This window comes from Salmo salar, chromosome ssa17 (genome assembly GCF_905237065.1).
Source record: "Salmo salar chromosome ssa17, Ssal_v3.1, whole genome shotgun sequence".
Classification (NCBI taxonomy): Eukaryota; Metazoa; Chordata; class Actinopteri; order Salmoniformes; family Salmonidae; genus Salmo; species Salmo salar.
The window spans coordinates 9843744-9864401 of record NC_059458.1 but is presented as its reverse complement, the minus strand read 5'-3'; the positions used below and the strand labels follow the sequence as shown (position 1 = coordinate 9864401).

The 20658-nt window shown below is 43.4% G+C and overlaps 1 protein-coding gene across 1 annotated transcript in view; it reads left to right on the top strand.

Annotated features, from left to right (window-relative positions):
- The first annotated feature begins 2474 nt into the window (after positions 1-2474).
- Positions 2475-20658, top strand: part of LOC106575089 (alpha-1,6-mannosylglycoprotein 6-beta-N-acetylglucosaminyltransferase A) — a 141286-nt gene continuing 123102 nt past the window's right edge. Inside the window, exon 1 of the mRNA XM_014151270.2 lies at positions 2475-2654. The gene's annotated coding sequence lies outside the window, so the exon portion shown is untranslated. The remainder of the gene's footprint in view (positions 2655-20658) is intronic.

Here is a 20658-nt window from a genome sequence, read left to right as displayed (position 1 = left end):
GGACAGAGGTTCACCTTCCAGCAAGACAATGACCCTAAGCATACTGCTAAAGCAACCCTCGAGTGGTTTAATGGGAAACATTTAAATGTCTCTGAATGGCCTAGTCAAAGCCCAGACCTCAATCCAACTCAGAATCTGTGGTATGACTTAAAGATTGCTGTACACCAGCGGAACCCATCCAACTTGAAGGAGCTGGAGTAGTTTTGCCTTGAAGAATGGGCAAAAATCCCAGTGGCTAGATGTGCCAAGCTAATAGAGACATATCCCAAGACACTTGCAGCTGTAATTGCTGCAAAAGGTGGCTCTACAAAGTATTGACTTTTGGGGGGGGGGGGGTGAATAGTTATACACGCTCAAGTTTTCAGTTTTATTGTCTTATTTCTTGTTTGTTTCAAAGTAAAAAATATTTTGCATCTTCAAAGTGGTAGGCATGTTGCATAAATCAAATGATACAAACCCCCCAAAAATCTATTTTAATTCCAGGTTGTAAGGCAACAAAATAGGAAACATGCCAAGGGGGTGAATACTTTTGCAAGCCACCCTACAATATGTGTTACAGCATGATTAGGGTTATCCAAAGTTGTAAATGACAATAATTCCCTGGATGTAATACAGTATATTTAGGCAATCTCGTGATGAAAAGTAAAATGGTCACAGTCATGACTGCGTCCCAAATGGCACCCAATTCCCTACATAGTGCACTACTTTTGATCAGGGCTCATAGGGCTCTGGTGAAAAATAATGCACATTATAGGGACCATGTCCACCGCACAAAAGGAAGTTGATCATAGTAGGCCTATCATTTGCTTTTCTGAATTGACCCAATCCCGTTAACATTACAATCACCTCTGATACAGTCAATCAACCTCCCGACTGGCATAGAATGAGTAGATAATAAGAACATGAATAGAAGATTAATAGATTATATTTCTATGCTGAGGAGCATGATTTACTCAGATTTCACAGATGGCGGGTACAAACCATGTCAAATTATTATGAGCCTTCTGCACGAGTTGTTCACTGAATGTGTCTGAGGCTCTGAGAGCCATGAATCATGATTGGATTGAGGGGGAATATGCAGCAGAGTTGGTCAGTGGCTATAGTAGCATTAACATTCCAATGGGACCCAGTTTACTACAGGTTAACATGCTGGTAGCTACCAGTGGATAGGTGCTCTACTTTACACTTAGTTTGGATTAGATTTAATTTTGGTAACACTTTACTTAAAGCCTTTAATGCATTGTTATGCAGTGTAATGCAATGTAAGACTTGTCATAAAGAGCATGTGTGACTCCCTAAAAATGTCTTATCATAATCATCTTGTAATGATCCTGACTAAATGCTGTCCATTTTGAGTAAGGTGCATTAGGCCTACACCTGCAGGCTTTATTTGGTGCCTCTTCAGATTTCAATGGCAAGTACAAGACATTCTCCTCTCAAAGTTGAGAGGGGCCTCTTCATAGAAGTATGTCTTTAAATCAAGAGGGGTAAATAAATGAATAAATCCCGTGATACAATAATTCTGAGCTTTGGGAGGGGGCTTATCTGTAATTTATACTTCCTTTGAAGATGGAGCGCTTTCATAATGCGGTCCACAGCCTAACAATTACAATATCAATGTGATATGGACGGGTTGAGTTGCCAATGTCTAGGCCTGGGGGACTGGTGTTTTAGGGGGACTTTGGGAATGCCCCCCAAAATGTTTTTAACTAACCACCATCAAAATCAAAAATTTAAAGCAAATCTAAAATACTTTTGTAATAAAAAGTTTGATTATCAATGTGTCACTTGCTATGGATTAGATAAGTGAGTACGCCTGGAATGTTGCTGTATTTTGGCAGGAAAATATCAAAGTAGGATTGGTGTGCCATTTCACATCCTGTTATGTTCTAATTAATGTCCCCATAATATTGGCATATAAAACTGTGCTGTGGATGCCCTCTAGTGTGCCTCTCAGACCAACAGTTTGGATTTCTTTAAACTCTATCAGTATATATTTCAGTATACAAAAGGCCAGCCGATGGCAGCAATCACTAAGTTTGTCTTTTTTATTTTGTTCACCTTTTTTAAGGGAGAATGGTGATTTTGTTGTCATATGACACTACGCAGCCTAGGGATTGGGCTGCCGTGTAGATTCGGCTACTTATAATGAACATATGAAAGTAAGAAAACTGAAAATAATATATAGTTTGCTTTCAGTTAACATGGAATTATTCACCACATAAATAGTTTATGCATATCGTTTTCCCCTATTTGTGATCTCTTAAGGACCGCAATTCCTTGTATGACACATGCAATTGGTACATATGCGAAATATAAAATAAACATGGTTCTAAATATGAATAAAACAGCACCAATGTAACATGTAATACAATTTATGCTTATCATTTTCTCATAAAGGTAAACGTTGCTCTCTTTTTTTTCGTTATTTCAAGGGGACACCAACATTCAGAGGATCCCTAAATAGCCTTTGCGTTAGGACAAGGCGCTGGAAGTGACAGAGCGAAAGAAAAGGCTCGAGCGCTGGAGCGGAAAACCGGAGCAAGCTACAGTAACTGTCCATTCATACGGAATCCTGTAGCATCTGTTGTCATATCAGCATAAAACAAAACCTGAGCCCCGAAGTCAATTTGGACCACTCTACTCTCCGAAAGGTAAGCTGTAATATGATTTCACAACATAGCATTTTCATTGCAGACGCAGTATTCTCCCAATCGTACTACGAGCGACTTGTCACTGCGGTTAGAAGTGCTGCTCAATGACGCTCAAGGATGACCAGAAAGCCAGACTCATCTCTAGCTAGCTAGCTATTTCAGTTTGTTCCCGTTTCTTGTCAGATATCTCTCGTTAACAGCTATTACAGTCATGTTATTGTTAGCTCCATGAGTAGCAAGCTAGCTAACGTTAGTTGACTTGCTGAGAAACTACTGCATGTGACAGCTAGCGCGAACTAGTAAAGAATCGCATACCGCAGCGTCCAAATGTTACTAATAATCCATCTGACCTATCCAATATAATGGTTAGCTTGTCAGCGAGTCAGCTAACCTGGTAGTTTAAAACCGTTGGAATGCAAACATACTGGCTTCCTTGCTATCCCTAAAAACAGAGTGGCTAGTTATGGACGGGGCTACTTTCTAGCTGGCTAAAATTGTCTGTTGTCGATTATTTGAGTGCGCGGTCAGACGAGAGTAACTAGCTAGCCATATTATAGCCTACCTACCTATCATTGACAGTTTTGCAGTGACATTAGCAAACCCTGCCAGTGCAGGTTTTGTTGTCAACAGATGTCTACTGTTTTCATGATAACACAGAATCATAGCTCTGGTTGCATTGATTTAATACTAGTACTACTAATAATAGCTAACATTCTCTTGAATTCGATTCTTGGCATGATATGATAGAAGTGACACTACTGGCTATGTCGCTTGAATTGCTGTTTGAAAGGTATCTAGCTAGCTAGAGGTGTTAACATAAAGCAATGTTACTACAATATAACTACACGTGAAAATGTATCAATTAAAAGGTTTTGTGACCACGGTAATATATGTGACGTGTCCTTTGTGGATAAGTATGAAAAACACTTTCCCCACACTTTCCACTGTGAGAGCTAGCTCACTATATGTTCCTAACTTCCTATAGCTCAGTGATTGGGTTGCTCAATACTGCCTTGGCTGCAATCCTCTGAGTAGATCTGAAAGAGTGCTTCTCTTACAACCCAGGAGATTTATTCAAACACCCAGTAATCCCCTTGGAAACAGTCCAGTGTACTCTGTAATTACAACTGTAGTCCACATTCTCTACAGTATACTTACTCTAAGGAATTTGGCTCAGGTACAGGTATAGTTATGGTTGGTGCCATGAAAACATAAAACATTCAGCTTTTGATGTTTAGTATCTTCTCTTGGAGGTTGGCTCTTTCTTATCCCCTTGGTAATGAAGAAGTGTGATTAAGATGGAGGACACACTGGCAGTTGTAATTGAGGTGATATTGGGTTTCTGATTCTGTTCACCTCACTGCTTAGCTTATTATCCTGACTATCAAACGGCCATTGGGACTGCAGTTAGCAGAGGTGAGCTGCTGGCTTCCTTGCCTTTATAAAGAGCTCTTTCAAGCACCTTTGCTGCAGCTCTTGGGGAGTATAAATCTGCTTGAAAGGAGCTTTGCTCCAGTGGCATGCCTTGCTGCTGGCAAGATAAATCGTTGGGACCGCATCATTGGGCAGGGCTGGAGGTGATGGAGGGATGGGACGGAGGTGGGCTTGTTGATGGTTTCGCCCAGAGCAGCAGAAGATTAAGTCTCTCTCTGATTAAAGGGGTCCTACTCCTCACGGCCTGTACACACACACACCACTGCCTCCCTCTCTTTGTGCCACCCACTCACTGTGCTTGGTCACTGTGTTCGGCTCGAACTGACTTAGGCGAACACCGCAGTATAGCCCAATACAATCACCTTCTGTGTAAATGGTTGGGCAAGTCCAAAGCTTCAGGTTTTTTTAAGCCTCTGCTTTTCCTTAAAATGTCACATGTCACTAGTGAATTCTGTATTGAGATGTAGGCTAATATTCGCTTCGAGCATGTTTAAAGTTATTTTTTTGGAGGGATTGAAGATTACCTCACCTTGGTGCTTGTTTTTGTATCAAAGAGATGAGCTGTTTATGATTCCTTTTGAAGGGCAAGGTAGAGCTTGTAATTAAGCCTTTCATCACTTGATTAAGCTGTAGATTGAATCATATGATATCATCTCACTTTGTCAAGGCAGATGGAAAGGCTTGGGCTAAATATACAGCAGTCAGTATTTTAACACTGGCTTGTATACCACACAACTTTCTATTAAAAGCAAATAGTTGCGTTGTTCAGCTTAGGAATGGAGGAATGCAAATAGGAGCTTTTAGCTCGGGACCGGATTCAATGCCTGCAATAGCACTGTTTATACCATATACATAACCTAGTCATTCTATTTTATGTTTCTACCTGGTCTTTGTTTATACAACATTGCAGATATCGCTCTGTCATTTCCTGGTTGCAAAAATGTTAATAGTTCCCCTAATTTCAGTTTCTGTAACAAAACAAACAACTATAATGTAGAGCCCTCAAACTCAACTCTGACCCTCGAAGCCAGTTCCACTGCTTTCTTCCGTTGTTCGCCTCTAATCAGGGACTGATTTAGACCTGGCACACCAGTTGGGTGCAATTAATTATCAGTTAGAACTAGAGGTCGACTGATTAATTAGGGCCGATTTCAAGTTTTCATAACAATCGGAAATCTGTATTTTTAATGTTTTTACATTTATTTTGAATTTAGATTTTTTAATTTTAAATTTAGATTTTTTACACCTTTTATTTAACTAGGCAAGTCAGTTAAGAACACATTGTTATTTTCAATGACGGCCTAGGAACGGTGGGTTAACTGTCTTGTTCAGGGGCAGAACGACAGATTTTTACCTTGTCAGCTTGGGGATTCAATCTTGCAACCTTACGGTTAACTAGGCCAACGCTCTAACCACCTGCTTTACATTGCACTCCACGAGGAGCCTGCCTGTTACGCGAATGCAGTAAGAAGCCAAGGTAAGTTGCTAGCTAGCATTAAACTTATCTTATAAAAAACAATCAATCAATCATAATCACTAGTTAACTACACATGGTTGATGATATTACTAGTTTATCTAGCCTTTCCTGCGTTGCATATAATCGCTTAGGTACACGTTGCTCCAACCATAAACATCAATGCCTTTCTTAAAATCAATACACAGAAGTATACTGCTCAAAAAAATAAAGGGAACACTTAAACAACACATCCTAGATCTGAATGAAAGAAATAATCTTATTAAATACTTTTTTCTTTACATAGTTGAATGTGCTGACAACAAAATCACACAAAAATAATCAATGGAAATCCAATTTATCAACCCATGGAGGTCTGGATTTGGAGTCACACTCAAAATTAAAGTGGATAACCACACTACAGGCTGATCCAACTATGATTTAATGTCCTTAAAACAAGTCAAAATGAGGCTCAGTAGTGTGTGTGTGGCCTCCACGTGCCTGTATGACCTCCCTACAACGCCTGGGCATGCTCCTGATGAGGTGGCGGATGGTCTCCTGAGGGATCTCCTCCCAGACCAGGACTAAAGCATCCGCCAACTCCTGGACAGTCTGTGGTGCAACGTGGCGTTGGTGGATGGAGCGAGACATGATGTCCCAGATGTGCTCAATTGGATTCAGGTCTGGGGAAGGGGTGGGCCAGTCCATAGCATCAATGCCTTCCTCTTGCAGGAACTGCTGACACACTCCAGCCACATGAGGTCTAGCATTGTCTTGCATTAGGAGGAACCCAGGGCCAACCGCACCAGCATATGGTCTCACAAGGGGTCTGAGGATCTCATCTCTGTACCTAATGGCAGTCAGGCTACCTCTGGCAAGCACATGGAGGGCTGTGCGGCCCCCCAAAGAAATGTCACCCCATACCATGACTGACCCACCGCCAAACCGGTCATGCTGGAGGATGTTGCAGGCAGCAGAACGTTCTCCACGGCGTCTCCAGACTCTGTCACGTCTGTCACGTGCTCAGTGTGAACCTGCTTTCATCTGTGAAGAGCACAGGGCGCCAGTGGCGAATTTGCCAATCTTGGTGTTCTCTGGCAAATGCCAAACGTCCTGCACGGTGTTGGGCTGTAAGCACAACCCCCACCTGTGGACGTCGGGCCCTCATACCACCCTCATGGAGTCTGTTTCTGACCGTTTGAGCAGACACATGCACATTTGTGGCCTGCTGGAGGTCATTTTGCAGGGCTCTGGCAGTGCTTCTCCTGCTCCTCCTTGCACAAAGGCGGAGGTAGCGGTCCTGCTGCTGGGTTGTTGCCCTCCTACGGCCTCCTCCACGTCTCCTGATGTACTGGTCTGTCTCCTGGTAGCGCCTCCATGCTCTGGACACTACGCTGACAGACACAGCAAACCTTCTTGCCACAGCTCGCATTGATGTGCCATCCTGCATGAGCTGCACTACCTGAGCCACTTGTGTGGGTTGTAGACTCCGTCTCATGCTACCACTAGAGTGAAAACACCGCCAGCCAACACCGCCAGACCAAAACATCAGCCAGGAAGCATTGGAACTGAGAAGTGGTCTGTGGTCCCCACCTGCAGAACCACTCCTTTATTGGGGGTGTCTTGCTAATTACCTATAATTTCCACCTGTTGTCTATTCCATTTGCACAACAGCATGTGAAATTTAATGTCAATCAGTGTTGCTTCCTAAGTGGACAGTTTGATTTCACAGAAGTGTGATTGACTTGGAGTTACATTGTGTTGTTTAAGTGTTCCCTTTATTTTTTTGAGCAGTGTATATATTTTTAAACCTGCATATTTAGCTAAAAGAAATCCAGGTTAGCAGGCAATATTAACCAGGTGAAATTGTGTCACTTCTCTTGTGTTCATTGCACGCAGAGTCAGGCTATATGTAACAGTTTGGGCCGCCTGGCTCGTTGCGAACTAATTTGCCAGAAGTTTACGTAATTATGACATAACATTGAAGGTTGTGCAATGTAACAGGAATATTTAAACTTAGGGATGCCACCCGTTAGATAAAATACGGAACGGTTCCGTATTTCACTGAAAGGAAAAACGTTTTGTTTTCGAGATGATAGTTTCCGGATTCGACCATATTAATTTACATTTACATTACATTTACATTTAAGTCATTTAGCAGACGCTCTTATCCAGAGCGACTTACAAAATGGTGCATTCACCTTATGATATCCAGTGGAACAACCACTTTACAATAGTGCATCTAAATATTTTAAGGGGGGGGTTAAAAGGATTACTTTATCCTATCCTAGGTATTCCTTAAAGAGGTGGGGTTTCAGGTGTCTCCGGAAGGTGGTGATTGACTCCGCTGTCCTGGCGTCGTGAGGGAGCTTGTTCCACCATTGGGGTGCCAGAGCAGCGAACAGTTTTGACTGGGCTGAGCGGGAACTGTGCTTCCTCAGAGGTAGGGGGGCCAGCAGGCCAGTGGTGGATGAACGCAGTGCCCTTGTTTGGGTGTAGGGCCTGATCAGAGCCTGAAGGTATGGAGGTGCCGTTCCCTTCACAGCTCCGTAGGCAATCACCATGGTCTTGTAGCGGATGCGAGCTTCAACTGGAAGCCAGTGGAGAGAGCGGAGGAGCGGGGTGACGTGAGAGAACTAATGACCAAAGACTCGTATTTCTGTCTGTTATTATGTTATAATTAAGTCTATGATTTGATAGAGCAGTCTGACTGAGCGATGGTAGGCAGCAGCAGGCTCAAAAGCATTCATTCAAACAGCACTTTCGTGCGTTTTGCCAGCATTGCGCTGTTTATGACTTCAAGCCTATCAACTCCCAAGATTAGGCTGGTGTAACCGATGTGAAATGGCTAGCTAGTTAGCGGGGTGCGCGCTAATAGCGTTTCAAACGTCCCTCGCTCTGAGACTTGGAGTAGTTGTTCCCCTTGCTCTGCATGGGTAACGCTGCTTCGAGGGTGGCTGTTGTCGATGTGTTCCTGGTTCGAACCCAGGTAGGGGCGAGAAGAGGGACGGAAGCTATACTGTTACACTGGCAATACTAAAGTGCCTGTAGGAACATCCAATAGTCAAAGTTATATGAAATACAAATGGTATAGAGAGAAGTAGTCCTATAATTCCTATAATAACTACAACCTAAAACTTCTTACCTGGGAATATTGAAGACTCATGTTAAAAGGAACCACCAGCTTTCATATGTTCTGAGCAAGGAACTTAAACGTTAGCTTTCTTACATGGCACATATTGCACTTTTCCTTTCTTCTCCAACACTTTGTTTTTGCATTATTTAAACCAAATTGAACGTTTCATTATTTATTTGAGGCTAAATTGATTTGATTGATGTATTATATTAAGTTAAAATAAGTGTTCATTCAGTATTGTTGTAATTGTCATTATTACAAATAAATAAATAAAATCGGCCGATTTAATCGGCACAGGTTTTTTTTTGATCCTCAAATAATCGGCATCTGCGTTGAAAAATCATAATCGGTCGACCTCTAGTTAGAACAGAACCAGCAGTTCTGTAGATCCAGCAGATCTACCACTTCTTAGACTTGCTTTCAATGACAAGTACAGATCTATAACTCACATTTCTATGTGAATTTGGTCAGGTCGCACAAAAAGTTGTATATATTGCAAGGAAGTCTACCTCCTGTGTTACAGGATGTGCTGCAGTGCGGTTCATGACATTCTGCTCCAGTCAAATGATTAATGTCCTAGCACCCATACTGAGATTTAATGACACCCGGGATAAAGTGCTCTTCTGATTCTGCTCTGGTGGATTTCAAACACAATCAGCAGACCAGGATATTAGCTGCTTTCTGAATCTCTGGGGATGAAGGGGGATGTATTGCTATGATTTAGTTAAATGATCACTTTTTGCTTAGCTCGTCCTGCTTGGGTTATTCCTTACATACAGACAAACAGTCCTGTGGCTATTACAGATAATCTTTACATTTAATTAACCTATCTTTCCAACGGCTGTGTGTTGGTTAAGCCAATAGGCCTAACTTGTTGTAATCTGAAAGCCATAAATCCACAAACGAAGGTTCCTCTGGGAAAAATAAACTCAGTCTCTATTGTAACTATCATCTTAATACATAATGAATTCATGTTTCTGAGTATTGTTTTCTTCATCAGTGTTGTTTTAGAGATGAGACACTTGATTGGGAAAGCTTGACTGTGAAAATGAGCACTTTAACCGCTCGGCTCTCCATAGGCTTACAGGAGTGAGCAGCAGGGTCGGTCAAGAAACCAGAGCCCAAGCGGGCGTCTAAAATGTCCCTGCGCTAGGAGTGCGGCCGAGAGGAAACCATGTTTGATTTACTGTGCGCTGCAGTGCAGTCAACTGCCTCTTTATTCAGAGGAGGTGGAGAGAACAGAAACGCTCTGTTGGTACACAACACACAGTAAGGGGTAAACAACCCACACAACTCTTTAACTCTGTGGGGTGTGGTTAATTAACATTTGCCCTATTGTGATTATTTACCCATAAAACATTGTGATATACGATGCTATTGCCCCCCCCCCAAAAGATAACCTTGAAAGCCTGGCAAGTGCAGGCAATGGCAAATCTTTTCTAATATTCCTGTCTGGTGGAGGTGCAGAACATGTTTTGTGTGTGTGTGTCTGTTTCTGTCTGTGTGGCGTGCACATGATAATGCAGTGACTGTCTGAGGAATGGGCTGTCTTAACGTAGTGAACTAAGCTATAGGCCGACATCATGGGCTGGATAAGAAGCAGTCTACCTGCTTCAGACCTGGATAATAATTGCTTTATTTGCATCATAAAATAAATGAGTTTTTTTCCATAAAGTTGTTATTAAGAATAGCCCATGCCTAGTCTATATACTTTCATTCTTGTTATTTTTGAAAGCCACAACTATAGGACAACACCTTCGTAGACTAGAATATTTGGGAAATAAAATGCTGTTCATAACTTTAAATTCTCTTAAAGCTTTTCGGCCTAGTAGGAGGATAGGTTATTGGCCATTTTTAGCCTTATGGAAGGATTTTCCCAGCCTGCATGGATCATTTATTTCTTAATAAGCTTAAACTTGTCATTGGATTTTTCTTTAGGCTATTGATATTGTTTGTTCAAATATTTTGAACTCATTTTGAGATAGAACCCATTGTTTGATTGGGGGAAAGCCATGCATAAAACAATGAAGCGTAGCCTTCAGTCATATTCAATCATAGCCTATCGACTGAAGAGATTTTATTTTTTATTTTTTTAAATAGCTAGACACAAGATCGTTAAGGAGTGTCTGTTATTAAAAAAAAATGGTATAGGCTAAATGCCCATGCATCCGACAGAGAGAGAGAATCAATCTTTTCTGACTGGACATTCTTGCGCTGCTTTGGTGGAAATATCTGCTCTGTCTGGCCTACATTCCTCTCTTGCATCCTATAGACTAAAATATATGTATTTAAATTGGCTATACCAAATAGTAATGTTACTCAGAATTTAACTTCTGTGCTATCCCGCTGAGCGCCCCAGTGACCCCAAACTTTTGAACGGTAGTGTACGTACATACACGTACGTACACTGCCGTTCAAACGTTTGGGGTCACTTAGAAATGACCTTGTTTTTGAAAGAAAAGGTCATTGCTGGCAGCTTCGTTAAATAGTACCAGGAAAACACCAGTCTCAACGTCAACATTGAAGAGGCGACTCCGGGATGCTGGCCTTCTAGGCAGAGTTGCAAAGAAAAAGCCATATCTCAGACTGGCCAATAAAAATAAAAGATTAAGATGGTCAAAAGAACACAGACACTAGACAGAGGAACTCTGCCTAGAAGGCCAGCATCCCAGAGTCGCCTCTTCACTGTTGACGTTGAGACTGGTGTTTTGCGGGTACTATTTAATGAAGCTGCCAGTTGAGGACTTGAGACGTCTGTTTCTCAAACTAGACACTCTAATGTACTTGTCCTCTTGCTCAATTGTGCACTGGGGCCTTCCACTCCTCTTTCTATTCTGGTTAGAGACAGTTTGTGCTGTTCTGTGAAGGGAGTAGTACACAGTGTTGTACGAGATCTTCAGTTTCTTGGCAATTTCTCGTATGGAATAGCCATCATTTCTCAGAACAAGAATAGACTGACGAGTTTCAGAAGAAAGTCTTTGTTTCTGGCTATTTTGAGCCTGTAATCAAACCCACAAATGCTGATGCTCCAGATACTCAACTAATCAGAACAACAGTTTTCAGCTGTGCTAACATAATTGCAAAAGGGTTTTTAATTATCAATTAGCCTTTTAAAATGATAAACTTGGATTAGCTAACACAACGTGCCATTGGAACACAGGAGTCATGGTCGCTGATAATGGGCCTCTGCCTATGTAGATATTCCATAAAACATCTGCCGTTTTCAGCTACAATAGTCATTTACAACATTAACAATGTCTCCACTGTATTTCTGATCAATTTTATGTTATTTTAATGGACAAAAAATTAGCTTTTCTTTAAAAAGCAAGGACATTTCTAAGTGACTCCAAACTTTTGTAGTGTGTGTGTGTGGGTGTGTGTGCGCGCGCGCGTGCGTGCGTATGTCCCGGACTGTGGTGCTGTGTTGAACCAGCCTTGGGCAAGAGGCCAGTGGCAGGATGGTGGTGCCCACCCTGCTGGCAGGCTGTGGCCAGCGGCCCTGCCTGGCTGGTGGGGTGACCTTCACAGATTGGTCACGGTGCTGCGCCCGCCCGCGTCACGTGTGTGTGGGGCAATCCGCTTGAGAACAGAGACTGGAGTGAAATGGTAGCTCAGCCGATGAAGGGGAGGACAGGTGGGAACTGGAGCTTATTCAGTTTGGTACAACGATAAGCCTAGCACTTTGCAGGTAGAAATGCAGGCCTAATGACTAGAGCTGACGAATAGGCCTGTGCCTTATTCTACATGACGGATACTCATGTCTGTTCTACACCAGTGCATTTCTATCTTAATGATCTGTAACCGCATTCTCCTGTCAGAGGAAGTGGTGATCTCTGTCTCTCACTTAGCACCACCACTGTCATGTTTAGCTCAGCGTGAGTTTTGGGAACAGCCTGTTTTGATCGTCTCACTCATCACGCTCAGTAGTAAGTTACCCATCCCGTGCCATAGTGTTGCTGTTTTGTCTACAAAAGACACAATGCAGTTGCCTGGTTAAACCAGACCGAAGTGAAATACGCAGTGGCTTTTCTGGTCGCATAGTTGTTTGCTACAACACCTTGCTGAAACAAGAAGCAGCATCACTTTGTCAAAAGTTAATGTTACCACTGAAACGGACTCAGCAGCATGTGTCATCTTTTTGAATGCCCGACCGTCCCGTCTTCAGTCAGCTGTTCGTTCCACAACACAAATCTAAACTGGATAGTTTACCTCCTCTCGTCTCTCCTTATATTGTCAGTTAAATGTAAACCAGGTTTCTTTTATTTTGCTGCTTTTGGGTAAAGTTTGTCGACTTGAATATGAAGTGTATATATAAAAAACTTTTTTTTTAAATACGGTTTGGACTGTTATTTTCATGAACGTCTTCATCCATAATCGTCAATTACACTGTTAAATCCCTAGGCCTACATGATAACATCTTTTTGAATAAACCGATTCATTTCATATAGACTAGAGCCTGACTGATGAATCGGTTCCACAGATAAATCGGCCATATTATGTACATAGAATACACAAATATGTCTGCTCATTTGCAGTCATACATTATTTAAAAGATTTTATTCAATGGGTTGCCTGAAGAGGACTGCTCATTGAACATTCAGGCCTAGGTCACAACGTGAGAGATAGTAGGCATGGTGGTTTGACAGTGTGTCGCTTGCCACAGCCAACATATTTGAATAAGTAAATAGTCAAAAGTATACTTCTCCAAGCAAGCAGCCCTGTCCTCATCACATTCTTAACGTTAGCTAGTCAGCAAGGTAGCTAGGTAGCTGGCCAGCAAGGTAGCTAGCTAGCTAACGGAGTTATTTTTGTATCAAGGACAAGTGTTCACTTTGGCGCCAGTCCAGTGTTAGCACATAAGTAGCACAGGTCGCTAGCCAGGTAGCTAGCTAGCTATCTGTGCTACTTATGTGCTAACACTGGACTGACGCCAAAGTGAACACTTGTCCTTGATACAAAGATTACTCTGTTACTGTCTGGGCCTATTATGTTAGCTAGTGGGCTTATTTAGTTAGTTTTCCGCAATCTGCAAAAAGCAAGGCAGTTATCTGTGCCATCATTCAGGCCATGTGCTTGCATTCATGATGAGACAAGTAGCTAACGTTAGCTAGCTAGCTAAATTGGAACTTGTGACTAAAACCTGTGTGGTTAGCATTTTCCTGCATAAATGTTTTTAGTCATTAGCACATGCCATTTGCAGTTGAAATGTATAGCCAATGCATTTTGTATTGAGAAAGTCTAATGTACATATGGTTTCTGTCAGTGGATATCCTGTAAACCAGTGGTTCCCAACCTATTTCGGTTATTGTACCACCAATTGCATTTTACTCTGAAGTACACCCTTGTGCATTTTACCAGTAGGACTATGGTCTCATGAGGCTTCTCAAGTACCCCCTGTGGATAGGCCAAGTACCCCCAAGGGTCCTAGTACCACTCGTTGGGAACCACTGGTGTAAACCACAGATAAAATGTACATTTTTATATTTAATTAAGAAATCATAATTTAGAATATCTTTTAATCTTTTGGAGCCCAATTTGTATAAAAAGGTCTGTTTTTCATTCCATTTCTAAAAAACAATATATTGGCAGATATATCGGTAATCGGTGACTTTTGCCACCCTAAAATCGGTATCGGACCCAAAAATCCCGTATCGGTAGATCTCTAATAAAGACCAGCAGAATTGCATTCTTGTGTAAAGAAATCTTCATCATGACAACGCAAAATACATTGTGTTAAAAGCCAATCAGAGGTGTTTTTGGGCAGAGTATTGGCCTATTATGCTGTGTGCCGTTCACACCAGTAAGGTATGGCCGTTTGTCTGGACTGGAGTTGGGAATTAATAACTGAATGGAGGCCCTGCCGAGTGTGAAGAAGCAGCCTATTAAGATGCACAGTCACACTCGTCTCCATGACATCATGGCCATCGTCAGTTTCACGTCTCCATTACCTCAGACTGCTGCCTGGACGCTTCAAGGGCTGTGTAGAGGGACATACCGGTACCAACTTAAGGCTATAGTCCTACAGTTTTAAAGTGTTAGGGAATGTCATTCCTATGCCTTAGTTTTGGCTCAATCAAGCCCTGCACATGTTGGATTGGACTTTTTTTTTTAAGTCACCTGATTCTGACTTATTTTTAGGTGGGAAATGTAGCCTAGGTTATTTCTTTTCATTCTGATCCATTATTGATGTAGCCTATCTATTCACATATCTCAATGCTTTTGTTCAGCTTCTACAACATGTGAGGTGAAAAGGCTTTTTAAAGAACATTATTCCATCTCGGTAGGATGCTGTCTCTTTCAGACTCGGAGCAATGCAGTGGAATTAATCTAGAGATCCTCGGCCTGGTTCCCCCTATGGATTATTCCCCCCCCGTTTGATGTGGGCTATTTTGAGCTCCCATCACAAATCCTAAGGAAATGGACAAAGCTTTAGCAGCCTGCAATGCATGGACATCTGTCTCAGTCTTCAGGAGGCACGGTGAGGGGCAAGGGTGTTGATATATTTATCAGTGGGAGGTAGCCTATGATGTTGATGATCATCATGGCTTTTTGGGAGTTATGATGTTAAAAGTATGTTTGATTATTATGTTCTTTGTGTTGTATGATGATTGGGAGCACACAGACTACTAGCCTAGCTCTTTCTGATAAAACTAGAGTATTGACTTAGTGTAACATCCGTCGTTAAAGGTAGACCAAGGCGCAGCGTGGGTTGGGTTCATCATATTTTTATTTAACGGTGAACCGTTAAATAGGCTACCTGAAGCCTATGGGCTAGTGTCACGCCCTGACCTGAGAGAGAGGGTTTGTTTCTCTATGTGGTTAGGTCAGGGTGTGGGGTGGGCATTCTATGTTTTGTATTTCTTTGTGTTGGGCCGAGTATGGTTCCTAACCAGAGGCAGCTGTCTATCGTTGCCTCTGATTAGGAACCATACTTAGTCAGAAATACAAAACATAACATGCCCACCCCACACCCTGACCTAACCACATAGAGAAACAAACCCTCTCTCTCAGGTCAGGGCGTGACAGTACCCCCCAAAGGTGCGGACTCCCGGCCGCAAACCTGAACCTATAGGGGAGGGTCCTGGTGGGCATCTATACTAGGCGGCGGCTCTGGTTCAGGGCGTAGCCCCCACATCGCCCGCCCCCACACTGCCCGGAGGCTCTGAACTGCCGACCGCCGCTGGAGACTCTGGGCTGCGGACCGCCGCTGGAGACTCTGGGCTGCGGACCGCCGCTGGAGACTCTGGGCTGCGGACCGCCGCTGGAGACTCTGGGCTGCGGACCGCCGCTGGAGACTCTGGGCTGCGGACCGCCGCTGGAGACTCTGGGCTGCGGACCGCCGCTGGAGACCCGGGGCTGCGGACCGCCGCTGGAGGCTCCGGACTGGGGAGAGTCGCAGGAGGCCTCCTACGTGGAGCTGGAACCGGTCTCACCGGACTGGGGAGACGCACAGGAGACTGGGTGCGCAGAGCAGGCACAGGGCACACTGGGCCGTGGAGGCGCTCCGGAGGTCTGGAGCTCAGGGCTGGCACACCCCGTCCTGGCTGGATGGTTACTGTAGCCCAGCAAGGGCGGGGCGCTGGTACAGGACGGACTGTGCTGCGCTGGTGAACGGGGTACCGTGCGTAGAGCAGGCGCAGGATAACCTGGGCCGCAGAGACGCACTGGAGACCAGATACGCTGAGCCGGCGCACTTCTTCCTGGCTGACGGCCAACTCCAGCACGGCAATGGTGAGGAGCTTGCACCGAGCGCACCGGGCTGTGATTGCGCACTGGCGACACAGTGCGCATCATCGCATAACACGGCGCTTGCTCGGTCACTCGCTCCCCACGGTAAGCACGGGGAGTTAGCTCAGGTCTTAAAACCGCCTTAGCCAATCTACCTGTGTGCCCCCAAAAATTTTGGGGGGACGCTGCCTCTCGGGCCTCCGTTGTTGCCTTGCCTGTTGATCTCGTCGCTGTACCTCCGTCGCTGCTTACACCTGTTCCCATGGGAGGCGATCCCTTCCGGCCTGGATCTCCTCCCACATCCAGGATCCTTTGCCATCCAGGATGTCCTCCCATGTCCAGGCCATCGGCCCACGCTGCTTGGTCCTTTGGTGGTGGGATCTTCTGTAACGTCCGTCGTTAAAGGTAGACCAAGGCGCAGCGTGGGTTGGGTTCATCATATTTTTATTTAACGGTGAACCGGCAAAAAAACAAAACAATGAACAACACAACGAATGAAAAGTTTTACAGGCTACTAACAGCAATACAAAAACAAGATCCCACAAACACAGGTGGAAAAAAGGCTGCCTAAGTATGGTTCCTAATCAGAGGCAACGATAGACAGCTGCCTCTGGTTAGGAACCATACTCGGCCCAACACAAAGAAATACAAAACATAGAATGCCCACCCCACACCCTGACCTAACCACATAGAGAAACAAACCCTCTCTCTCAGGTCAGGGCGTGACACGTAGTCCATAGGCTTCAGGTAGCCTATTGTTTATACGCCTAGCTATGTGAGCACACAGTATTTTGTGATCTGACAACTGTATAAGCCTAAAAATAATCACAGCTGTTAGCAGCAGTTGGGATTCTCAGCCCTTCTAGAGATCAATTGAGTGTGTGTGGGTTCCAGCCATTAAAAGTGACAATTCAGTAATTTGTATGTCACCCACTCCAACGGTGGTGGTTGTATTGTATATTGTGAAACTGAAGCTGGCTGTCAGCACGCAGGGTTTCATAGGCGCTGTTGAGTGCCAGAAGGCACCCTGCCAGACAAATAAAGGTCCCGAGTTAGAAACCTGAGAAATCAGTCTGTATTCTGTAACGCCTCCCTTCTAAAGAACAGGGAGGTGTTGTGACAAAAGTCAACGAGCACATTGGGGGTTTCTGTTTAGAAAATGTGCGTTTCTTATTGGACAAGTTCAGAAAGTAGCGACCTCCCCGTTTCTCTCCACTTTGGGTCATCGTGCCTATTGAACAAGAACCAGATCTATGTTGACACAGGGTCATGTCTGTAGTGACCCCCAACACTTCTCCTTTTTGGCGGAAAATGGCAACTCGTATAACTCAGTCTCATAGAACCCAGACCTGTGAGAGACAGTTGTTATCAATGCAGCAGATTGCAGAGTGCTGAAGTAGGTTTGAGAATTTAAAGCGCAGTGCAGAGATTTTTTTTTTTAGAGCCCGACTGCTTCATTTCTTTTGCACTGTATCACGTTCGAGATGATCAAAGTGCAGCATTAGGTGTTAGCAGAAGAAAAATATTGACTTGGCTACATTTTGAATTTAATTGAATCATTTTACTTTTTCCTTATCCCATCCTTCATGACTTGTGAAATGGTCTTGATAGTCTCAAAACTGGTGACAATGGCAACACGGACGTAGAAGTTTTCAATAGAAAAAGCCCATATATTTGTTAGGGGTGGTACGCTTAAATATCCAAGGAACACTGGCACGTAACGGTATTGAGATTCTGTCAGAAGTATTGCGCTGCCTGTGAAATTTCACTGCTGGAGGAAAGACTGCTCATGTATTGCAGCGCTGACCCATTTCCCAGGTATCTTTTGGAAGGGGAAAGAGAGCCATTTTATTACCCTGCCTTTGAGTTGCATGCAAAGGTAACGTCAGTTCTCCACTGCCTCATCCCTGGGCCTGTATTTATAAAGCATCTCAGGAGTGCTGATTTTAGTATAGTTTTGCCTTTTTAATCACAATAAGTAAGAGGGGGGGACCTGATCCTAGATCAGCGCTCCTACTCTGAGATGCGTTGTGAAGTTTTCATTTTCATTTTATATGTCTCGAGGCATTTTATATCTTCAAATGGGCTTGCTAACGGAGAAAGCCCTTTGGCTTTTCAGAAAATGATTTATTTAACTGCTTCTCGAATGCTTGAGGCCTGTAACTATCTAATCCTCATCAAAGTGTTAAAATCTGATGCTTGATAATTGACAAAGCTTTGTGGCAACTGATCTGAATAAAAAAATATAGCAATGCAAGGTTTCCCTGATTTTAGAATATCATCAAGCTTATTGGGTCACAAAAGAACAATTTGAAGCTGTTTCACGCATTATGAAGTCTAAACTTATCATAGTGAGTTGAGTGTGTTTGTCCCAACATTGAGGTTCATAAACACATTATATATGTAGCTAGATTGATCTGTTGTTTTTGGAACATGTCTATGTCTCAGCTGGCAGCATCACAGAGTGCAAGCAGTCATTAATGTATCGCTGTGGCTACTCTGTGTTCACTTCCTATAGATAACAGGGGGGCTGCATAGCTCAGGTCCTTGGGGGTCACAGCCCTGCTGGTTTTTGGTTAAACGGTAAAGACTTATTTCAGGAAGGACGTGTTCGGTAGGGCATAATGTTGTGGAATGTTCTGATACAGAGTGAGGAATCATGTCAGCTCTTCATGATATTTCTAGATCTGCAATGTTTAGCTTGTTCCACCCTGTTTAGCAGAGTGCATGTTTTGTGCTCAGTAACATCAAAAGATCAAGTGCCCCAACAAAATCAATCAAAATCATTGCCCTTGTTCTGAAATCCACACTAGCATATCACTTAGAATACAATGCTTTATTCTAAGTGGTAAGCAGCCAATGCTGCTAGTATGGACATTGGACAATATACTTTGTGAGTTGGGCCACCCTACGGCTTGCCTTGGATCTTCCTGGCGTCCTCTCCGTTGCCACCTGTTCTGTCACCCCGAGCCACACCGCACGGGCGCCGTTAGCGTCTGCGCACCCCAGACCATCGGCCAACCTGATGGGTTTAGAGCTCTGAAAGGAGACAGTAGGGGAGCACTGTGTGCCTCCTATGAATAATTCTATTTTATTTCAGCGCCTGGCCTTTCAACAGAGCCAAAGTTGCCTGGGAGCTGCTGTCTCCCTCTATCTAGCTGCTTCTGCTGCAGTAAATGGCTAGCTAGCCTCGTAAGCCCAGGGTTCAAGATTTGGAAGGAAGGCCACACAACACTAATGGCTAGCCATTGTCTCAAATACCTTTTGCTCAGTGAGGCCACAGAGATGTAGGCCTATAGTTTCAGGCAGCACTGTCATTAGAATTTTTGCTCTATTGGCAGCGTTTTACAATCTGTCATGGGGAAAAAAAGTAAACGTGAGAAGCGCGTCGGCCAATCGAATGCATTAACAGGCCTATATTATTTTTCTAAAAACATTTTTTCAGTCCGGCTTTATTCTTACTCTTGAAAGTTGTAATAGTAGAATGCACAAGGTGCAATTTGTAAATTGGGTAGTGCATCATCAGTTCCTCTTGTCATGTTAGTCATTGTAGACCTTAGAGCTATTTATAACTTATAACTGTCCAGATCAACTAGCCCATGTCAGCTAATGTTTTTTTATTGACGTTTTTTAGCCCATAGTTATTGTTGTAATTTTCTAGTCACTCAAATATCACATGAATACACATTAGACATGGCAAAATGTATAGAATTGCAAGAATATGTGCTTTAAAACTGCAAAAGGTTCTTTGTACCCCATGACAAAACCCCATGACAAAATGTGTTTAATCGCAGGACTCCTCATAAGCTTTAAACCTGCAAAATTCTCTCCACCAACAAGAGTGGTGTGAACAGTTTGTGTCATGACCAGTGCCTGTGCCCATAGAAATAGATGTAGCATGTGCACACGGGGGGCGCGGGATGTTCCATAATGTTGGAAGGGGGGCCCCGAGTGAAAAGGTTTGGGAACTCCTCATCTAACTAATGATTACCCTATTGGGGTAACCAATGCAGATGAGCAACATCATACTTCAGCCATGTAGCCACAATACTGCGTCAGGCTACAGGGGATAATGCTTATTGTTAAAATAGCACACCTGCCTGATAATATGGACGATGTACAGGCCCTGAAGCTATTGCTTTTCATCTATGTTATTGGGCTCATTTCTGGAGGGGAATATTACATTTTAAACGGTTTAATATGTTAAGGTTATACACTACCTGTCAAAAGTTTTAGAACACCTACTCATTCAA